This window comes from Ceratotherium simum, chromosome 2 (assembly GCF_057802395.1).
Source record: "Ceratotherium simum simum isolate JZ-2026a chromosome 2, ASM5780239v1, whole genome shotgun sequence".
NCBI classification, from domain to species: Eukaryota; Metazoa; Chordata; class Mammalia; order Perissodactyla; family Rhinocerotidae; genus Ceratotherium; species Ceratotherium simum.
In genome coordinates this window covers 86,789,566-86,813,278 of record NC_141901.1, presented here as the reverse complement: position 1 = coordinate 86,813,278, position 23,713 = coordinate 86,789,566, and the positions used below count along the sequence as shown (strand labels likewise).

Below are 23,713 nucleotides of genomic sequence, written 5' to 3'. Positions count from 1 at the left end.
AGCTATAAAAAGAAATGGTTCTGATACAACATGAATGAACCTTGAAAACATTATGTTAAGTGAAATAAGCCAGACACAAAAGCACAAATATTTTGGGATTCCTCTTATATGAAATATCAAAAATAGGCAAATTCATAGAGATGGAAAGTAGATTAAAGGTTGCCAGGGGCTAGAGGGAAAGGGAAATTGTAACTCAGCAAGGGCTCATTCTGCTCACCACAACCTTGAAGCCAATCAATTGCAAGACGAGTCGGTGGTTGAGAAAGGGATTTATTCAATTAGCCAGCAAAATTGGAAGATGGTGGACTCATGTCCCAAAGACAATCTTAAACAACCACATAATCTTGAGGCAGATATACAGGGACTAGTGGGCTATGGAGGAGGGGCTCAGGAAGGTTGACCATCTGGCATAGGCAGCTGGAGGTGCCACTGTAGGTCTTTCGGCTGTCATCGATGATGGATGCCAGCATAGATGTTCTTTTCCAAGGAGGTCATCATATACCTAAGAAATTCAAAAAAACAAAGTTATCATCTATCGCTAGAGGGAGGTACATGTGTCAGCCAGGGTCATAAAATCTACAGAGCATGCATATTTCCCGGAGAGTAGCTGTTAATCGCCTAGGCTACATGCAAGTTAGAACGTATATATCTGTGTGGGTTAGTCAGAGGGTATTTTAAGTTACAACATGGCTTCCCTCAAGTCAAACTTGCCTTAGGCCAATATCAGGATGAAGGGTTATTGCTTAATAGGTACAGAGTTTCTGTTTGGGTGATGAAAAGCTTTGGAAATAGAGAGTGGTACGGTTGGTTGTACACCATTGTAAATGCAATTAATACCACTGAATTGTACACTTAAAATGGTTAAAATAGCAAATTTTATGTTATATATGTTTTATTACATTAAAAAACTATGCAGTACAAAATATTTTTCTGTTAAGCATGTCTTTATTGTTTCAGTAGCTCTACATTTCACTTTAACTGTTACATTGTGTAAGATGTTGTATAATAGTGTGTGTATCATCAAGCACATGTATAATTTCCAGTATTTCACATAAACACATCACCAATTGTGATGGTTAATTTTATGTTTCAACTTGACTGGGCCATAGGGTGCCCAGACATTTGGTCAAACATTATTCTGGGTGTGTCTGTGAGGGTGCCTCTGGATGAGCTTAACATTTGAATTGGTAACTGAGTAAAGTAGATTGACCCCCCAATGTAGGTGGGCCTCATCCAACCCATTGAAGATCTGACTAGAACAAGAAGGGTGAGTAAGAGGGAATTGATTCTGCCTGACTATGAAGCTGGGACATCGGCCTTCAGGCTTGAACTGGAACTTACACCATTGGCTCTCCTGGTTCCCAGGCCTTTAGACTTGGACTGGAACCATACCACCAGTTCTCCTGGGTCTCCAGCTTGCCAGCTGTAGATCTTGGGACTTCTCAGCCTCCATAATTACATGAGCCAATTCCTTATAATAAAATATATATATATATATATATATATATATATATATATATATTTGGTTCTGTTTCTCTGAAGAACTTTGACCAACACCAATCTAGTCAGTATCAATGGATTGATTTGGTTCCAAATAATTTTTTCTAGGTATCAATGTAACAATTGTAATGTGTTTGTTTGAATATTTTATGCAGCCAGCACAAGTTATAGTAAAACCTATGTAAATTATAATTGGTAAGTAAATTGAAATACTTATAATTTTAAAATTATATTGTAATTAAATGATTTTCTAGTTTAAAAACAAAAGTATGGACAGATTTTAAATTTTGTATAAAGACATAACATAATGTAGAATCAAAGAGAGACAAAGAAGCTAGTAATATGACTGGAATGGTAAAGAAAAAAGAGACTGGAAGAAGATATGTTGCAAATTTCACGATTAATGGCAATTGAAATTTGCTGAGCAGAGTAAAATTTAAAAGCTGTTCTTTGCATGAAAACATGAAGGAATAAAGATGTATGCACCCCTATGTTCACTGCAGCATTATTCACAATAGCCAAGACTTAGAAGCAACCTAAGTGCCCCACAAGGGACGAATGGATAAAGAAGATGTGGTATATATACACAACAGAATACTACTCAGCCATAAAAAAGGATGAAATCTTGCCATTTGTGACAACATGGATGGATCTTGAGGGTATTATGCTAAGCAAAATAAGTCAGAGGGAGAAAGTCAAATAATGTATGATCACACATAAATAGAAGATAAAAACAACAACAAACAAAGACAGAGAGACAGAGATTGGATTGGTGATTACCAGAGGGGAAGGGGAGAGGAAGGATGGCAAAAGGGGTGATTAGGCACATGTGTATGGTGATGGATTGTAATTAGTCTTTGGGTGGTGAACATGATGTAATCTACACAGAAATTGAAATATAATGATGCACACTCAAAATTTATATAATGTTATAAACCAATGTTACCACAAAAAAATTTTTTTTAAAGAAAAACAAAACAAAACATCATCAATACCTTTAAAAAAAAGCTCTTCTTTGTATAAGAAAAATTAAAGATAATAAAGTTCATAATTTTAGGGTACATTTTCGGCAATTACATAAAGAATTTGAAAAAAGCAGTTTCCTCTCAACTGTGAAAAAAAAATCAATGAAATCAACCACCTAGAATCAGGATCAAATGTCCAATGGTATTGCTTTAATGATTTATAACAGGATCTGAGCTTGTAACTTTGGTCAGTCATACATTGGCTTGAATTTTTGCACACTCATGTAAATTAAATTTATATAGAGAGGTGGTAAAAGAGCAATTATTTCAGTCATGGAAAAGACTAAAAATGAAAATGGTATTTACAAAAGTTAAAGATCTTCAATTAAGCCACCAAATAATTGGCTCTAGAATACAAAATCTTTCAAGCAATATCAAAGGCCAGTAGATTTAAATTTTGAAAAATTGCAAACACTTTTTTTGGCTTTAGATTAGTCATGCAATATGAAACACTGTCACAACTTAATATCCACATGCAAAAGAACAAAGTTGGACCCCTATCTCACATTGCGCACAAAAATTAACTCAAAATGGATCATAAACTCTTAGAAGAAAACATAGGAGTAAATTTTTATGATCTTGAGTTAGGCAAAGCCTTCTTAGATATGATAGTAAAAGCACAAGCAACAAAAGAAAAATAGATAAATTGGACTTCACCAAAATTAAAAATTTTTTTGCTTCAAAAGTCACCATCAAAAAAGAGAAAAAGTAACCCACAGAATGGGAGAAAATATTTGCAGATAATATATCTAATGAGGGACTTGTATCTATAATATATAAAGAACACTTACAACTCAATAATAAAAAGACAAATAACCAAATTTTTAAATGGGCAAAGGACCTTAGTGGCCTTTTCTCCAAAGAAGATATACAGATGATCAACAAGCACATGAAAAGATGCTTGACATCTTTAGTCACCAGGGAAATGCAAATCAAAACCACAATGAAATACCATTTCACATGCCCTAGAATGGTAATAATCAAAAGGACAGATGATAAGTGTTGGGGAGGATGTGGAGAAATTGAATCCTTCATACATTGCTGGTGGGAATGTAAAATGTTGCAGCTTCTTTGGAAAACAGTTGACAGCTCCTCAGATGTTAAACATAGTTACCATATGACCCAGCAATTCCACTCCTAGGTATATATCCAAGAGAAACAAACATGTACATCCACATAAACACATGTACATAAATGTTCATAGCAGCATTATTCCTAATAGCCAAAGAGTGGAAACAACCCAAATGTCCATCAACTGATGAATGCATAAATAAAATGTGGCATATCCATATACTGGAATATTATTCAGCCATAAAAAGTCAATGAAGGCCTGATACATGCAACAACATGGATAAACCTTGAAAACATGATGCTAAGGAAAAGAAGCCAGCCATAAAAGACCACATTTTATTATTGCATTTATATGAAATGTCCAGATTAGGCAAATTTGTAGAAACAGAAAGTAGATTAATGGTTGCCAGGGCCTGGGAGGAGGTGAGATTGTAGAGTGAGTGCTAATGGGTATGGAGTTTCTTGGGGATGATGAAATGCTATAACATTAGATAGTTGTGATGGTTGCACAATTCTGTGAATACTAAAAACCATTACATTGTGCATTTTAAAAGTGTGAATTTTAGGGTATGTGAACTATATTTCAATGAAACCATAGAGGAAAAAAAAGAGAAGAAGAGGGGAAAAAGGAGGTTGGAAGAGAGGAAGGTAGTGTAGAGAAGAGGAGAGGAAAGACAAGAAAATGAAAAAAGCAAGACCTGCACTTGTGGGTTTTCCTCTCAATAAGGAATGAAGAACAAAGAGAGGGATAGAGAGAGACTTGGATGCAGTTTCAGAATGGAAGATAATCAATCAATAGAAAAAGACAAAGGGATTTAACAGATCATAGCCATGGATTGTAAATTTAATCTATAGTTTTCTTGGAAAGATATAAGTAAGAGATTACAATTCCTCCTATGTAATAATTTTATTGTTATAATATGCTTCCTAATATGTAACTCTGTGTAGAGATTGGACCAAGTAGGGCCCTGGCCTTTTATTAAGATTATATTATAAAAGAGGTTTGTACAAAAAGCACATAGGAAAAAGTACTTCATTTGACAAGAAACTTTGGGAATTTCACCAAAGGTGACATTTGAGCTGCCTCTCATAGGACGAGTAATAATCAGATGGAGATCTAAGAGGCAGAGTATTATGTGCAGAGGGAGTTTATGAAGAGAAATGGTGGTGTAAAAGAGCATGGCATAAAAGAGAAACGAGGTGGAGAAATCACATAGGGTTACGAAGGGTAGGTTCTTTTCTATTATGCAATGAGGTTTTAACTTTATCTTAAAAATGATAACAAGCCAAGATAGGTGTTAAAATTAGAGATACAATCAGATTCTTATTTTAGAAAGATAAATAAGGAGGTATATAAGAGGAAAAGGCTTAGGATATGTAGTTAATACTGTAGAGCTTTGCCCAGATGCCCTCCTCAAGGCCCATGCATTCATACCCTCACTGTTGGGGATATTAGCTCCTGATGGGTCTCAGCTATGCCCTTCTTTTGAAATTGCCTTGGTTGCAGGAAACTTCTCACCCACTAGTTTGATCTCTAGCCAATGACTAGCTGAGGCAGGGATATAGACTCAACTCCCTTGCCTTGATTTGGGACAACTCTGAAGAGCCATCCCAGCTCCAGAGCTTTCTGTAGAATTGGCTGAGGTCTCAGTTCCAACCACATTGAGAGTCAGCTTCTTCTGCCCAACACTCTCTTCCTTACTTCCTTAGAAGTGTATCTCCCAAGCACACTACTCAATAAAGTCTGCAGATTTCCCATTTCTAGAGAGACCACTCTAAGATTTGTGCATTATGTTACATCAATATTTAAAAGGCAGCAAGTGGGCCGGCCCTGTGGCTTAGCGGTTAAGTGCACGCGCTCCGCTGCTGGCAGCCCGGGTTCAGATCCCTGGCGCGCACCGACGCACCGCTTCTCTGGCCATGCTGAGGCCACGTCCCACATACAGCAACTAGAAGGATGTGCAGCTATGACATACAACTATCTACTGGGGCTTTGGGGGAAAAAATAAATAAATAAAATTATAAAAAATAAATAAATAAATAAATAAATAAATAAATAAATAAAAGGCAACAAGTTAGAGAAACCAAGAAAAGAAACTTAAGAATATCAGTGTAAGTGAAAATGGAGAACAAGAAAAGACTTTCTTTGTTTCTTTCTTTCATACAATAATGTGAAAGTCAATGGAAAGACCAATTTAAAAAGAACTGGTCAACAGTGTTGACTGCTACTGAGGAATAAAATAAGATGAAGACACATCAGTCTGGCTTTTTATCCTCTTAATTGCCTTTCCATTTTCTTAGATCGGTGATTGTCTCTTATAGATGAGTCTTGATCACTTTTTTCTCCTGTCAAGTTAAAAATATATACAAGCCTGCTCCTATAGCTATCTATTACAAATCAGAAATTGAAATAGGTCATAAAGACAATAAAGGACTGATTTAAAAAATTAGGAAAAAGATTTATATTAAGAAAGTGTAAGGCAAATGAACAGGATCTTAGAGTAGTGTTTGGCATAGAATAAGCACTATGTCTATTAGCTCTATTTTTATTTGTCTCTCCAGACAAAAATTTAGTGTGTTCATCTTAGAGTATTTTCCAGTTCACAGCATCATTTGATGTTTCAAAGCTGGGAAAAATGTGAGCAGGTGGATTAGGATTATATATGGAAAACATTTCTCTTGATTTTCTTTTATTCATTGATTGATTCACTTGACACATATAGTGATTTTTGAAAAATGACTCTGGAGTCAGACTGTCTGGACCTGAAACTCAGTATTGCCACTTACTGTGTGACTATGCACATATTATGTAATTGCTCTGATTCTCAGTTTCTTTACCTATAAAATGGGAATAATAAGAGCACTTACTTTGCAGGATTGTTGAGAAGAAAACCTTACTTACATGTAAAAGAAATTCTGAATGGTGTCTGGTAGATAATAAATGAATATTTATTAGAGTTATTATTCATAAAGCTACTGAGCTTCAACTATGAATGCCAGGTACTCTGTTAGGCCCTGGCAACATAAAATTAAATAAATCAAAGTCCTTGCTTTCAAGGAAATGAATATCTAGATGGAAAACCGATATGTAAACAATCAATGATGATAAAAAGTACATAGTAAGTGCTAATAGAGATAAGGAAAAATTGCTTTGAGATAAAAACATAAAGGGAATTTAGGGCACGAGAAAGTATTTACACTTTATTTTGCAAGTGATTAGGAAACTTGGAAGGTATCAGCAAAGAAGCAGTTTCTAGACCTATATTTGAGAAAGGTAAATCAGAAACAATGTGAGGAATACACTGGTGGAAGAAACATTAATTTTGTGGTTATTGTGCTATACCAGGCAAGATAAGTTATAGACCTAAACTAACACAGAGGAAATAGGGATGGAGAAGAAAGTCGCCAGAGAGCAAAACTGGCAGTAACTAATGACTGCTTAGGTGTGGCTGTGAGGGAGAGGTGCAGATCAACGAGGAGCACCAGGTTTCTAGGCTTGGGTGGCTTCCTAGATAATGGTACAATTAATCAGCAGGACCACAGAAAGAAACACATGCGTAGGGGAGAAAGTGCCTTACACTTAGAGGCGTTGAGATTGAGGTGCTTATGGTATATCTAGGCAGGTATTTGAAGTACAAGTCCAGAGCTCAGAAGAGCATTATGTTTATAAGATTTATCAATACTGGCTAAAACTGAAGGAGTGGATGAGACTGATCAAAAAAATAATTTGGGGAAATTTATAAGAATTAAAACATTAAAACATAATGGGGGCCGGCCCCGTGGCTTAGCGGTTAAGTGCGCACGCTCCGCTACTGGCGGCCCAGGTTCGGATCCCGGGCGCACACAGACGCACCGCATGTCTGGCCATGCTGAGGCGGCGTCCCACATACAGCAACTAGAAGGATGTGCAATTATGACATACAACTACCTACTGGAGCTTTGGGGAAAAAAAGGAGGAGGATTGGCGATAGATGTTAGCTCAGGGCCAGTCTTCCCCACAAAAAAAAAAAATGACAATGCACATAGGCCTGCCTTTAAACGGACTAGCCAGGAGATCCACTTGAATTAGTTTTTCCCAAAAAGACATTAGAATAGTGTTTAGCACTTTTATTCAAGGCATAGGGAATTTCTCTTCTGCTAGTACTACAGTGATTAACTTATAATTCAGCCTAACTAGCTGATATAGTTTTGCCAAATTATTGTATACACTCTTGATCTTCCTTCTTATAAAATTTATTATAATTATATAATAATAGATAACACATATAGCAATTATTCTATTGACTCAATCCTCACAACATCCCTATGAGGTAAATATGATAAAAAATGAAAGGAATCCTAAAGACTATGACATCATCTTTATAATCTTATTTCATCATATTAGATGCTAATAGTTATGATTAAAGAAATTTTTATATTAAAAGGTATAATGACTCTGATATCTATCAGAGTGGGATTGCTAGAGTATGTAGTAGTTCTATTTTTAATTTGTTAAGGAACCTCCACACTGTATTGCTTAGAGGCTGCACCAATTTGCAATCCCACCAGTACTAACAAGGGTTCCCTTTTGTCCGCATCCTCACCAATACTTGTTATTTCTTGTCTTTTTGATGACAGCCATTCTAACAGGTGTGAGGTGACATCTCATTGTGGTTTTGATTTGCATTTCCTTGATGATTAGTGATGTTGAGCTCCTTTTCAAGTATCTGTTAACCATTGTATGTCTTCTTTAAAAATGTCTACTCAGTTCCTCGGCTCATTTATAAACAGGATTGTTTGCTTTTCTTCTATTGAGTCGTACGAGTTCCATATATATTTTGGACATTAACCTCTTATTAGATAAATATTTTCTCCCACTCCATAGGTTGCCTTTTCATCTTGTGTATGGTGTCCTTTGCTATGAGAAGCTTTTTAGTTTGATGTAGTCTCACTTGTTTATTTTTGCCTTTGTTGCCTTTGCTTTTCGTGTCAAATCCACAAAATCATTGCCAAAACCGATGTCAAAGCGCTTAGCGCCTACATTTTCTTCTAGGAGTTTTACAGTTTCAGGTCTCATGTTCAAGTCTTTAATCCATTTTGAGTTGATTTTTATATGGCGTAAGATGGGGGTCCAGTATTATTCTTTTTCAGGTATCCAGTTTTCCCAGCACCATTTATTGAAGAGAATATCCTTTCCTCATTGTATATTCTAGGCTCCTTTGTTGTAAATTAATTGACCATATATATGTGGGTTTATTTCTGGGCTCTCTATTCTGTTCCATTGATCAATGTTTTTATGCTGATGCCATACTGTTTTGATTATCATAGCTTTGTAATAAACTTGAAATCAGGAAGTGCGATGCTTCCAGTTTTGTTCTTCTTTCTCAAGATTGCTTTGGCTATTTTGGATCTTTTCTGGTTCCATACAAATTTTAGGATTGTTTGTTCTATTTCTGTGAAAAATGTCTTTGGAATTTTAATAGGGATTGCATTGGATCTCTAGATTATTTGGTGTTGTATGGACACTTTAATGATATGAATTTTCCAATCGATGAGCATACAATATCTTTCCGTTTAGTTATGTCTTCTTCAATGTCTTTCATCACTGTCTAATACTTTTCACTGTACAGGTATTTCACCTCCTCGGTTAAATTTATTCTTAAGTATTTTATTCTTTTTGATGTTATTGTAAATGGAATTGTTTTCTTAGTTTCTCTTTCTGATACATTGTTGTTACTGTATAAAAACACAACTGATTTTTGCACATTGATTTTATATCCCCCAACTTTACTGAATTCATTTACTAGTTCTAAGTTTTCTGGTGGAGTCTTTAGGGTTTTCTATATATAGTATCAAGTCATCTACAAATAAAGACAGTTTTACTTCTTTTCTGATTTGGATACGTTCTATTTCTTTTTCTTGCCTAACTGCTCCAGCTAGGACTTCCAGTACTATGCTGAATAAAACTGTCAAGAGTGGGCATCATTGTCTTGTTCCTGATCTCAGAGGAAAAGTAGTCAGTGTTTCACTGTTGAGTATGGTAGCTGTGGGCTTGTCATAAATGGTGTTTATGATGTTGAGGTACATTTCTTCTATACCTGCTTTGTTGAGAGCCTTTACCATGAAACAATGTTGAATTTATTCAAATGCTTTTTATGCATCTATTGAAATAAACATACAATTTTTAGCCTTCATTTTGCTAATGTGGTGTATCACATTGATTGATTTGCAGATGTTGAACCATCCTTGAGTCCTAGGGATAAATCCCACTTGATTGTGGTGTATGAGCCTTTTAATGTACTGTTGAATTCAGTTTGTTAATATTTTGTTAAGGATTTTTGCATCTATCTTCACCAAGAATATTGGCCTGTAATTTTTTCTTCTTGTAGTATCCTCGCCTGGTTTTGGTAACAGGGTAATGCTGGCTTTGTAAAATGATCTTGGAATGCTCTTCCCTCTTCTCTGATTTTTTGAGAGAGTTTGAGAAGGATTGGTATTAATTCTCCTTTAAGTGCTTGGTAGAATTCACCAGTGAATCCATCTGGTCCTGGAATTTTCTCTTTTGGGAGGTTTTTGATTGCTGATTCAATCTCCTTACTAGTAATTGCTCTGTTCAGATTTTCTATTTTTTCTTGATTCAGTCTTGGTAAGCTGTACATTTCTAGGAATTTATCCAAGTCTTCTAGGGTGTCCAAATTGTTGGCATATAATTGTTTGTAGTAGTCTCTTATGATGCTATGTATTTCCGTGGTATAAGTTGTAATGTTTCATCTCAGCTATAATTTTTATTTATTTGAGTCCTCTGTCTTTTTTTTTGTCTTTTGGTAAGTCTAGCTAAAGGTCTGTCAATTTTATATATCTTTTTTAAAAAAACAGCTCTTAATTTCATTTATCTTTTCTATTGACTTTTTAGTCTCTAATTCACTTATTTCCACTCTTATCTTTGTTAATTCCTTCCGTCTATCAACACTGGGCTTAGTTTGTTCTTTTTCTATTTCTTGAGGTGTAAAGTTAGGTTGTTTATCTGAGATCCATCTTTTTTCTTTTTTCTTTTTTTTTGTGAGGAAGATTGGCTCTGAGCTAACATCTGTTGCCAATCCTCCTCTTTTTGCTTAAGGAAAACTGTCTCTGAGATAAAATCTATGCCAATCTTCCTCCATTTTGTATGTAGGATGCTGTCACAGCATGGCTTGATGGGCAGTGTGTAGGTCTGTGCCCAGGATCCAAACCCGTGAACCCTGGGCTGCCGAAGCAGATTGTGCGAACTTAACCACTATGCCACTGGGCTGGCCCTGTCTTTTATCTTAATGTAGGCATTTATTACTATGAACTTCCCTCGTAGAAATGCTTTTCTGCAGTCCATAAGTTTTGGTTTGTTGTGTTTCCATTGTCATTTGTCTCAAGCTATTTTTTGATTTCTCTTTTGATTTCTTCTTTGACCCACTGGTTATCCAGTAGCACGTTGTTTAATCTCCACATATTGGTGAACTTTCCAGTTTTCTCTTTGTAACTGATTTCTAGTTTCATACCATTGTGGTCAGAAAAGATGCTTGCTTGATATTTCAATCTTCTTATATTTATTAAGACTTGTTTTGTGCCTAATATATTATCCACCCTGGAGAATGCTCCATATGCGCTTGAAAAGAATGTGTATTCTGCTGTTGGATGGAATGTTCTCTAAAAGTCTGTTAAGTCTGATAATTCCAACTGGTCTAACACATAGTTTAAGTTCCTTCAATCCTTCCTTATTGATTTTCTGTCTGGATGATATATCCATTGTTGAAAGTGGGGTATTGAATTCCCCTACCATTATTATATCACTATCTATTTCTTCATTCAGATCTGTTTTATTTGCTTTATGTTTTTAGGTGCTCCTATTTTGTGTGCATAAATATTTACAAATGTTATATCTTCTTGATTAATTGACCCATTTATCATTATATAATGACCTTATTTGTCTCTTGTTACAATCTTTGACTTAAAGTCTATTTTGTCTGCTAAACTATAGCTACCCCTGCTTTCTTTTGGTTTCTATTTGCATACAATATCTTTTTCATCACTTCACTTTCAGTCTATGTGTGTCCTTAAAGCTTAAGTGAGTCTCTTGTAGGCAGCATACAGTGGGGATTTGGTTTTTTTTTTTAATCCATTCAGCTACTCTATGCCTGTGTATTGGAGAATTTAGTCCATTTACATTCAAAGTAATTATTGATAGGTATGGACTTACTATTGCCATTTTGTTAATTGATTTCTGGTTGCTTTATAATTCCTTTGTTCCTTTCTTACTTCTTGCTCTCTTCTTCTGTGATTTGATGATTTTCTGTTGTGGTATGCTTTGATTCCCTTCTCTTTATCTTTGTGTATATATTTGCTTTGTGGTTACTATAATGCTTACATAAAACATCTAATATTTATAACAGTCTTTTAAAAATATAACTACTTAACTTTGAACACATACAAAAGCTCTACATTTTTACACTCTAATTGCACCTAGATGCTAGCCACTTGAAACCCAGACCTTCGAGCAGCAACTGGGAAAGTATATAGTTAGGCCTCTTCCAGGGAAAAACTGGGAGGTGAGCATTTTTGCCTGCTCTCTCTGCTTTGGACCTGGATGTGTAACCATGGGGAGAGAAGGTGCTCCTGAGCCCATTCTTCTTTGTTTGCTACAGTCCTGTGGAACTCTTGAATGCAAGTCCCCTTGGCTATCAGTGCCAGGTGGTCCGAGGGCCTGACCCTCAGGTGGCAGCTAGAAAAGCTGGGGCACAGATGTGTGTACAAGCTCCTTCCAGGGAGATACTGGTGACTTGCAGTAGCCTAGATAGAGAGGGCAGGATCAATGCAAGTATGACTATTCACCCTTACCATAATTGTTTAATATTGTTCTAAAAGTCATAATGGAAGCAATTAGGAAAAAAAGAAATAAGGAGGAGGCAGAATATATAATTATGCAAATGATACATTTATATAACTGGAAAAAATAAAAGAATCAACAGTAAAACTATTTTTGAAAAATAGAAATTAGCTAGGTACAAAATTAACATAAAAATCAAAGGTCTTCCTATATACAGACATTGATTGTTCAAATTGACAGGATTTCCCAACCATTGGTAAAAAATACCAATGGCAGGTAAAAAATACAAATAAAGATTCCATTTACAATAAAAACAAAAAAGCAATATACTTAATAAAAAGTATGTAAGCTACATATGAAGAAAACATTTAAAAGCTACTGAAGGACATAAAAGTCACTCTCACATTGTTAAATTGAAACAGTTTTTGAATATGTATGCAATGATCTCCAAAGTATATGGTTACATTCTAAAAGCTAAGTGGGCAAATCCCGTGTATAGCAAGCTTTTATTTGTAGCAAAAAAAAATAAAATAAAATAGGTTCTAATACCTAATAGCTAGAACCTAGGTTCTAATCCCATTTTACAGATAAGGATATTGAGACACAGATGTGTTTACCATATCTGAAAGGATACACAAGAAACTGGTAGTGGTAGTTACTTTGGGAATGGAAGTAAGTGTTGAAATAAGAAGAGTTACTTTTTTCTGTTGTATTGTTTGAATTTTTTTTTTTTACCGTGAGAATGTACTGCTGTAAGATTGTCACAAAGAAAAAGTGGTGTAACTCATGGAATGACCCAGTGGTCACTGTCAGAAGATGTAAAATTTCATTTTAGTCAAACAATATGGGAGCATATGGAGATGTTTCCACAAAGCAAAAGAATAACAAGCATGCTCCCAGACTGAGGTCCCTCTGAAAGCCAGTATCGTCACCTGGAAGCACCGTGGTTGCCTCTGGCTTTGGACAACTGCTTTATTAGTTTCCATATACTTTGCCATGTGTGAACTTTGAATCCTCTAATAGTATCTGTTCCTAATTTTCTGCCAAACACATAGCTGTGCCACTGAGACAACAATGGAATTACCTAATGGAACTTATAAATAATTTTTAAGCAAGTTATTTTAGCAGTCCAGGTAAGAGATAACAAGCTATATTGGGGAAGTGGCACGGGGGTTAATAAAAAAAAATGATAACTATTAACTCTCTTTCATTATATTCTTTGGGGAGACTTAGTAAGAATTTCCTGAATTCTAGGAGCCTTTTGATAGACTTCCCAAACTTTTTTCTTTATCTTTCTGTAGATGAAAGAACACTTGACTCGCTATGAAGAAAACAAATCACTTTAGAAGTATTGGGTCTCAAACCTAATCTTTTAAATTAAATTTCTTATACAATTTGTTCCTCTGTTAATTTTCTCTTGAGTGCTTACACACTGGCAGCTAAAACACCCTGTCAACCAGGTGATGCTTCCTTAAATTTCACTTCTATTGATGTCCCAGTCCTTAAGCTTGACCCAGTCTCCTTCCTTGATTCCCAAGCCTGGTACTTGGATTCCCTGTACCTTAGGGCACTGTATTGGCTACTGCTTATGGTCTACTCCCTCTACATCTAGTCTCCCATCTGGCTTGACATGGACACCCCAACAAACATCTCCAAGACCTGCTACTCTATCTGCTTCCTGGGATAGCCCCTAGAGTATACCACTTTTAACCAGATAGTCCCATCCTGAAAATGATCCCATGTCAAACTATCACTGCTGCCTCAGCTTAGGAGGTGGTGACAGAGATAGATAAGGAATCCTTTAATCCCTGGGAACCAATGGTTGGGAAATCCTGTCAATTTGAACAATGAATATTCTTCTAATACTCTTGTTCTCAGAATTCTGATGCCATTGTAAGTAGCCGCCACACACATTCCCCACACTGCCAACACACGTACACACATGTATACAACACACACACACAAAAAAAAAACCTCTTTACCTGACACTCACCCTCAATGGCTTGAGCAATTCCTTCACTCTCTTGAGGACAGAAATAGAATCTCAAACACACAAGGAACTTTCCTAAACTCTCTATATAGCACCTTATGCTTCACCTTCACAAGTGAGCAAAAGGGTCTAAGCCAGAACCTCAGTAAATAGTACAAGCTAGATATCTCTTTGTTAAAGGTTGAATTATCAGAGAAAAAGCTAACCTATATAAAAATGTACAGCAAGAGGAGAGCAATGTTCTGATGACAAAGAAGGAAGAGGACAAAGTTTCACTTAAAAATTTTTCTGCCAAAAACAAAAGAAAAATCTTAGAAAATATTTACTTTGTGTTCTCAAGAACATTTAAGAGGACACTGGATTAATTAAACAAGAATAGTCTGACAAGAGGATATCAGGCCAATCCAGGTTTCTGTTAACCCATGGAGCACATCTATACAAATTAGAAAAAAAATGTCCCTTCCTCTCCTGTAGCAGGTTGCAGAGCTAAACTAGCAGAGCTCAGACTGAATTGTAGCCTCCAGCCCAGCTCTTTAGCTAGGGGTACTTTTGCAAAGGAAAATTTGTGCACTTGGATGGCAACCAAGATGAGAAGAAACTCAAGGAAAACCAAAAATACAACAGCCAAACTATATTCATATTACAGACATTTATTATTCTGTGCCAAACACTGTATTAAGCACTTACTGTAAAAAATATGAGTAAGACTTAGTCCCTGGCTTGAAAGAGCACACAGCTCAGCAAACCAAACTAATGATATAAAATACAAGACTAAAATAGAAAGAAAAGCATAAAGAGATGAAAATGATAGGAGATAGGATAATAAATGCAGAAGAAAATCATGTTTCTAATCTGTGAATAATAGAAAACTCTAAAGGATGAAAGAAAATAAAGTAAGCAAAGGCAATAATCAATGATACCCCAAGAGAAAACCTTACTGATTTAAAAAAGTATTTTATCCCAGAGTTGAGAATTTCCTAAGTTCCAGGAAAAATTAATAAATACAGTGGCTTTTTAAAGCTTAAAAGTAAAGACACATTCTTTAAAAGCTCCAAACAAAAAAAATAAATTATCTAAAACAGAATGAAAGTATATTTGTCTTCTCCTTTGCAATTCTAAATACAGAAAAAAATAGAATGAAAACTAGGTTTAAACCTTCTATAAAGAAGAATATAAAGTTATTTCATTTTTATATTTGACAATTATATAAATATATGTTTAATAATGTTTTGAAATTTTTTCTTGACTTGAAGTAGAATTTAAAATAGAATGGTCTAACTTCCCAATCACTGTAGAAGATAAAGGCAGGTAAACCAGTCTTTTATTTATTTTTTTTTTTTGGTGAGGAAGATTGGCCCTGAGCTAACATCTGTGCCCATCTTCCTCTATTTTGCATGTGGGATGGCGGCACAGCATGGCTTGATGAGGGGTGCATCAGTCTGCGCCCAGGATTCAAACCTGCAGAACCTGGGCCACCAAAGCAGAGCGTGCAAGCCTAACCACCATGCCACCAGACCAGCCCTGGTAAACTAGTCTTTATAGAGGGGAAAATCATACAGGGTGGGGGCAGGAAGGTGTGCTGAACAACCCAGTCCAAGTATCTACCAATTATACTGTCTCTTTCTGACAAGCTATAGGATACAAGCCATGCCCACAGCCCTCTTCAGAGAGGTTTCTATGACTGTACTTTGTAATTCCTGACCTAATTATCCCAATAATAGAGATAATTATCTTATTGGTTGTTTGAATGTTAGACGTATGGTAAGGAATTATGTTAAAATGTACCTGGGATATGTTTTAATCAGGTGTGGTAAGACACGCAGACATGGAAATGATTGCCACAAAAGAAGAGGGCTACACTCACAGATCCCCAGAAACAGGATGCACAGCAAGCCATGCAGGGCCACATGCAGAAGCACCAGGGTTGGTCGGCAGGCAGAGGGGACAAGGGGAAAGCATGGACAAAAGATTTCATTGTGGTTTTTGTGGGGAAGTATGGGTGAAGCAGTGTAGGCAGATATAGGATTGGCTAGTTTGAATAATTTCAGTGGGCTCTGGGGTGTATGGGCTACCCCTAGTTGTCTAATACCTGGCCGTGTGGTGATATTAGGGCAGGAGCATAGTGGTTTATCCTGTGAGAGCTTCATAAAGGAGGAAGTTGGTGAGTATGGGCTCTGGAGTGGTTGGTTTGCACATCAAACATGCACTCACAGGGGAGTCATTTGCTATCTCTATGAATTGGCTAACCCTGGGAGGGGCAATCTCTCCAGGATTAGCAAGGCCTCAAGATGTCAAAATATCATAAAGTACAGAAAATTAAAAACATGATTAATACACAAATGCTAACAGGATAGTTACAGAAGCAGAGAGATTTACTGAGAGAAATCAGTAAGTAGAATTCATAAAGCAATAGATGCCACAGGGAAATAGAACCACATAAAAGCAAAAAGCCATGAAATTCTAAGTTCTGTGAGAGCAGGGATTGAGTCCATCCTGTTCACAGTTGAATATCTCCAGCAACTTTGATGTTGTATTGACATACATGCATTGAATGAATGAACGGATCACTCAGCCTATCCATCAATCATTCAACAGCAGAGAAAACAAGAGCAAAAAGAGTCTACAGAAATGAGTGCAGTAGAAGCAAAGACAGAGAATTCTAAGTCACAAAAGGGCAAAGACCTCAAGAGTAGAAATAGACACCTTCTCCTGAAGGGACAACAGGAAAGCCAGGTCTCTAGAACCATGTTGTCTTTTGATTCAGGTTGCAATTCTCAGTGAGATGGCTGTGGAGTGACTGAAACTATTTCCTCTCCTCCCCAATTTCACATGAATTCTTAAAAGAAGTCTTCATTAAGAGAACCTAACATAAACTGATGTAAGACTAAGCATAACCTTATATCATAAAAAGTTTAAAATCTAAAATCCTTTCATTTTAAAGGATGAAAATAATTAAACTAAAATTTCATTCAATAAAATAGAAAAAGAGCCAAAAATCCAAAGAAATAATTTTATGAGAAATATTCATTCATTCACTAAACTTATATTTATTGAGCACCCTTAAGTGCCAAGTTCTGAGCAAGGTGTAAGGACACAACAAGACAGATACTGCAGGGCAGCAGAATTTGCTACCCCAAAATGTGTCTCTTTGACTTGACTATTTTTAAGAACAAAAGACTCAGACAGAAACTTTGACCTCCCCACTGACTGTAATTTAAGATAGAAGGTCTGTTCCAGGAAGGAGCTAATACCATGGATAACTACAGTATAATATGAACTAGGTGTGGTAGACAGGGAGGAACTCAGCAAGGCCCATTTAATCAAGGTCCTCTCCACGTCTCATTGTCTTTGCAAGGCATGGCAAACATTTGTTTACCAAACATTTGTTTTTCCATCTCCATGTGAATTGCCTCCCTCCCCTTTGAAGTCTCAAACCATTACCAGAACATCCTCCTTTGGCTTTAGCTACAGATGGCATTTAAGGTGGTATCTTCAGCCATTTTTGTGAGTTACTGTTTTCCTAGGTTTCTCCCATGTATACATGTTATCAAACTTGTTTGATTTTCTCCTGTTATTTTGTCTAATGTCAATTTAATTCTTAGACCAGCCAGAAGAACCTAGAAAGGTAGATGAATATTTGTTCCCCCCCACAATACAATCCCTATACTAACAGAACCTAAAGTATGGTGAGGAAGATAGACAATTAGACAATTACAAAGCAGTACAATGAAGAAGTGCTTTGACAGGGGACATTCAGGGTGCTATGTGGTTGTATAGGTGAGAAAACCTTCTCAGATATGGAGGAATGACCAAGGAAAACTTCTTGAGTGAAGTGTTACCTAAGTTGGTAACAAAAGAAGGCTAGGGGATTGATAGTGTTTTGGGCCTAGAGAACAGTGTGTGGACCCTGAGGCAAGAGGAATCACGGTATTTTGGGGAAATTGAAAGAAGTTAATTATGGCTGGAAGGCAGACTATTGAGTGGTAAATTAAAGGTGGTAGACAAGAGATTGGATTGGAGAAGGCATTCTGAGACAGGCAGGGGGAAGGGTGGCACCACTGTATGTCCCTTTTCCCAGGAAAGAAAAGCTTTCCAACCCCACCCCCCCCGTAGAATCCGGCCCACATCTCATTGACAAGAACTGCACCACATGGTATAGAGGGGGCTGAAAAATGAGCATTCAGGCTACCTAGACTCTACACCAGAGGATGGCAAAGAGAAAGGGGTTGACAATGGGGGCCAACACAGTACTGCACAGCAAGCAATGGTGTCTTGTTTCAGAAGGCATCTAAAGTTCTTCCATTATGGATAATCTTGTTGATAGATTTGGTATATAGCTTTTTATTAGGTTGAGAAAATTTCTGGTTAGTCAAACTTTTCTGAGAGTGTATAATTATAAGTGGGTGTTGGTCTTTACTAAATGGTTTTGCTGCAATTACTTAAAGTGATTTTTTAGCCCATTACTGTGATAAATTACATCGATACGTTTTATGTTGTTAAACTCTCCTTGCAATCCTGATATAAACCCTATTTGATTAGAACATGCTACCTTTAAACATTTCACTTAGGACTTCTGCAACTATTTTCATCAGGAAATGGACCTATAATTTTATTTTCTTCTAATATAAGGTAAGGTACTATAAAAAGAAATACCTTTTTACAGAGGAGAACAAAATAATGCCTCTGCTAGTGTGTGTGTGTGTGTGTGTGTGTGTATGTATACGCACATAATATGTCAGAGAATGATAAATGCTACAAAGAAAAATAAAACAGGTTGACAAGACAGAGAATGTGGAGGAGTGAAATGCTAGAAAAGATAATCATGGAAGGCCTTTCTGATGAGATGAGATTTTAACAGGGACTTAGATGAAGTGAGAGGATGAATCATTTCAACATCTGGGGCTAAAGCCTTCTGGCAAAGGGAAGTAAAGTACGGAAGGTCTAAAGCAGGAGTGTGTTTGGCATTTGGAGAAACAATAAGAAGGTCAGAAATGAGGGGGAGAATGGTAAGAAATGAGGTCAGAGAGGGAGGAAGAAGCCAGATCTTGTAGGATCTCAGAAGTTATTGAAAGGACTTTGGCTTTTGCTTTCAGTGATGTGGGAAGTCACTAGAGAGTTTTCAGCAGAGGAGGGACATGTATGATTTGCTTTCAAAAAGAATAACTCTGGTGTTGTAGGAAAGCAAGAAGATAGGTTAGGAGGCTGTTAAACACATTTCTACAAAGTGAGAGACGATTGTTGCTTGGAGAAGGGGTTGCCTGGACAATTATATGTGGACAGATTCGGAATATATTTGGATGCTAGAGTCAACAGGATTAGCTGGAAGTGGATGTATTTGGAAAACAGAATAAATAGGATTTGCTGATATGTGGGTTAGGATATAAGAGAAAGGGAAAAGTCAGGGGTGACTCTTGTTTACCTAAGCAACCTGGTAAATACAATTGCCTTTCACTGAGATGGGAAAAACTAGGAAAGGAGCAGGTTTGGGGAAATTTAAAAGTTTAAAAGTTTAGTTCTGTACTTGTTAAATTTGATAGGCCTTTTAGACATTCAAATGGGAATGATAGCAATGAGATATATTTTTGACTCTAGAGTTCAGAGGAAAGGTGAAAGCTAGCAATACAAATTCTGGATTGGTTAGCATAAAGAAGGTATTTAATGCCATTGAACTGCATGAAATCACCCAGGGAGTGAGACAGAGAAAAGAAGAGCTACAGAGCTAGGTCAGTTTCCCTAAAAGCAGAGCTTGAGACAGGGATTGGGAGCAATTGGTTTATTGAGAAGATTCTCTTCAAGAAAAACCTGTAAGGGCATAAGGAAGCAAAATAAAGAAGGGGAAAGAGCTGAGTAAGAATATAGTCTCGGGTAAATTCTAACTTTCTCCTAATACTTGGTTGGGAGATAGATGGCATAAAGCCACTGGGGGCTAAGTTAATCTGCCTGGAGGCAAGGAGGCCAGGCTTTTGCACTCCTGAATCAGTTATTGGTTGTAAGGGGTAGGGTTGGGGGTGGGACATACTTCCAGACATTTCTTGAGGTGAAGCTCCCATTAGACAAGGAAATTCTCCAAAGGTCACAGGGATAAGCCTTTAACTGAGGAACTTATGAGAGCTAGGGCATGCGTGCACCATCTGGTAAAAGAGACCTGGTTGGAGCACCAACATTGTCTAGGACCAAGGACTAAGTCTCACAACCAGAATTTAGAAATCTGGATGATGAGGTAGAGCCAACAAAGGAATTAGCAGTAAGAAGAAGAGCAAAGAGAGAGTGATGGTCCAGAAACCATGTGAAAAATGTATTTTGAGGAGAGAATTTCTAATAAAACATCAATCTAGGAATACATTTAATTAAAGATATGTAAGACTTCTATATGGAAAACTATAAGACATTACTGAATAAAATTAAAGACCTAAATACATACAGGGTCCTACCATGATCATAGTTTGGAAACTCAATCTTGTAAAGATTTCAATTCTCCCCAATTGATCTATGAATTCAATGCAATCTCAACCAAAATTCCTGTGTGTGTGTGCGTGTGTGTGCATGTGTGTGTGTGTGTTGTGGGGGATCAGAATTTGCCACCCCAAAATGTATCTCTTTGCCTTGATTATTTTTAAGAACAAAAGACTCTGAAAGAAACTTTGACTTTCCCCCTAACTGCCTAAAAGAATATAAGATAGAAGGCCTGTTCCAGGACAGGCCATCACCATAGATAACTTTAAGTATTGGTAAACTGGGAGAGTCCTTGCTGAGCCAATTTTTATCAAAGTTCCATCTCTCAGGTCACATTGTCTATAGATGGCCAAGCAAACATTTGTTTATCAAACATTTGCTTTTCCTTCTCCATGTGAATTGCCTTCCTCCCCTTTGAAGTCCCAAACCACTACCCGCAACATCTTCTTTTGTCTTTAGCTGATTATGGTATTTAAGGTGGTGGCTTCAGCCACCTTGGTGAGTTACTCAGTTTTCCTGGGTTTCTCGCATGTTTACATGTTACTAAACTTTGATAGCCTCCTGTTATTCTGTCTCATGTCAATTTAATTCTTAGACCAGCCAAAAGGACCTAGAGGGTAGAGGAATAGTTCTTCCTCCCCAACAGTGTAAATTAACAAGCTTATTCCAAAATTTATATGGAAACACAAAGGACCAAATATAGATAAGGGCATTTTGAAGAAGGATTTACACAACCAAATATCATATATTTTAGACCTATGGTAATTAAGAGAGTGTGTTATTAGTTCAAGGATAACAAACTGACCAAGGGAACAGAATATAAAATCCAGAAACAGACCAACCCATATAGTCATCTGATTTTGATAAAAGCAACTCTACAGTGCTCGATAAAGGTATGGTCTTTTCAATAAATGATGCAGGCTAGCTGGATATGCACGTGGTAAAAAATTAATCATGACTCCTACTTTATACTGCATACACAAAAATCATTTCTAGATAGATTGTACATCTAAACTTGAAAGGTAAAACTATAAATCTTTTAAAGAAAAAGATAGGAGGATATTTCCATGCTTTTGAGGTAGACAAAGATATCTTAATGAAACCAAGCATGAAGAAGTTAAAAAAATCTTCCCTACAGCAAAAAACTTTATTAGCTTTGCTAACTGCAGCTGCTGCATATTCAGCATAATCAACTGTTGTTTAAAACTAACCAGGTCTTTCTGTCCCTCCTTAGGATATGAGTGAGCTGTCTTTCCCAGGAAGTCAAAGTCCAGACGTCAAGATTCAGCCTCACAAGGACAAACACAGGCTGAAGATGAAAACTAACCAGAAAAGTCCAGACAATCAAGGGAAAAGAAATTCAGTCTTCAAGGCCAAACACAGGCTAGTGGGAAGGAGCCAATCAACACAGCCACATGCTCCCCCTCCCTACCTAAAACCCCAGTACATGCTCTCCCTCCCCTACCTAAAACCCCAGATGAAAGTCCCTAGCTTTTTCCCTTTGAGGAGGTGGATCAGAGTTCTAACTCCCATCTCCCTCTCTGGCTGCCTCTCAATAACGGTAAACCTCTTTCTTTGCCACAAGCCTGGTGTTTCAGTTTTTTTCTTTAACGGCCAAACTATGCTGTGGGTAAACGACCTCTGTGTTGGTGTTCGGTAACGTTAATAGGATTCAAAAAGTCCTTAGAATAAAGGAAAAAGTTGATAAGTTGGACTATGTTGAAATTAAAACCTTCTGTTCACCAAAAGATACATTAAGACAACAAAAAGGCAAGCCACAGAATGGGAGAAGTTGTTTTCATTGTATATATCTAACAAGAGAAAAAGCTTCAAGAATACATAAAAAATTCCTGTAAATCAATAAGAACTTGACAGATAATTCAATAGAAAATGTGGTATAGAGGAGGAAAAATAATTTCCCTTTACTCTTCTGAGTTCTTGGATGAGACCGCCCCCCACAACGGTAATAAAAGACAGATTAATAAGGGAAAAACAAGCAGAAGTTTATTAACATGTACACCTCACGTATGCATGTGATGGGTTTTCAGGACATGCTAGCCCAAAATATGGCACCTTGGCATGTTGAATATCTTAAGCTGAAGGAGGTTGAAAAAACGGCAGAAGCAGGAAGGTCACTCTGACCTCCCCACCTCACCTTTCTTCCCTGAAACAGGTCATAAAACTCCCATGTGAAAGACATCCTTCCTGTACAGGGATGAGGGAAGACATTCTTATCACCAGAGACAGGGAATTTGGGGCCAAGAAATCTGTACAAACAAACCTTGCCAAACTAACCCTTATCTTCCTAGTTACTTCTTCCCCATTTACTACCTCTAGCCCAAACATTTTTGTCTTGTCAGCTCTTCACAAATTTATTGTTTCTTTGTCTAAAAGGTATAAAAGCTTCCTGCTCTGGTCACTTCTTCACTTCTATTCACTTCTTGTGAACGCTCCCATGTATATGTAAAAATTTAATAAATCTGTGTGCTTTTCTCCTGTTAATCTGTCCTTGTCAGTTTAATTTTCAGACCCAGCCAGGGACACTAAGAGGGTCAAGGAAAACTTTTTCCTCCTCTATACATGGGGATTCTCAGGAAAATGGAGTAAAACTGCCCAGGATGACCGAAGCCACTACCTTAAATACCATCTTCAGCTAAAGACAAAAGAATGATGTTGGGGTGGGGGTGGGTGGGTAAGGCAATTCACAGGAAGGTGAAAGGAGGAAATGTTTGGTAAATAAAAGTTGCCCTGCTCTGCAGATAAGTCTCTCAGGTGAGAAGTTATCTCAGCTAATAGCTCTCTTCCTGGTATAGGTCCCCTTTCTAAAGTAAATTTCCTTTA

The 23,713-nt window shown here is 36.9% G+C and overlaps 1 protein-coding gene across 1 annotated transcript in view; it reads right to left on the bottom strand.

The window, feature by feature from the left end:
* Positions 1-257: 257 nt before the first annotated feature.
* LOC147918084 (uncharacterized) overlaps positions 258-23,713 on the bottom strand; it is a 42,219-nt gene continuing 18,763 nt past the window's right edge. Inside the window, exon 4 of the mRNA XM_087418040.1 lies at positions 258-502. The gene's annotated coding sequence lies outside the window, so the exon portion shown is untranslated. The remainder of the gene's footprint in view (positions 503-23,713) is intronic.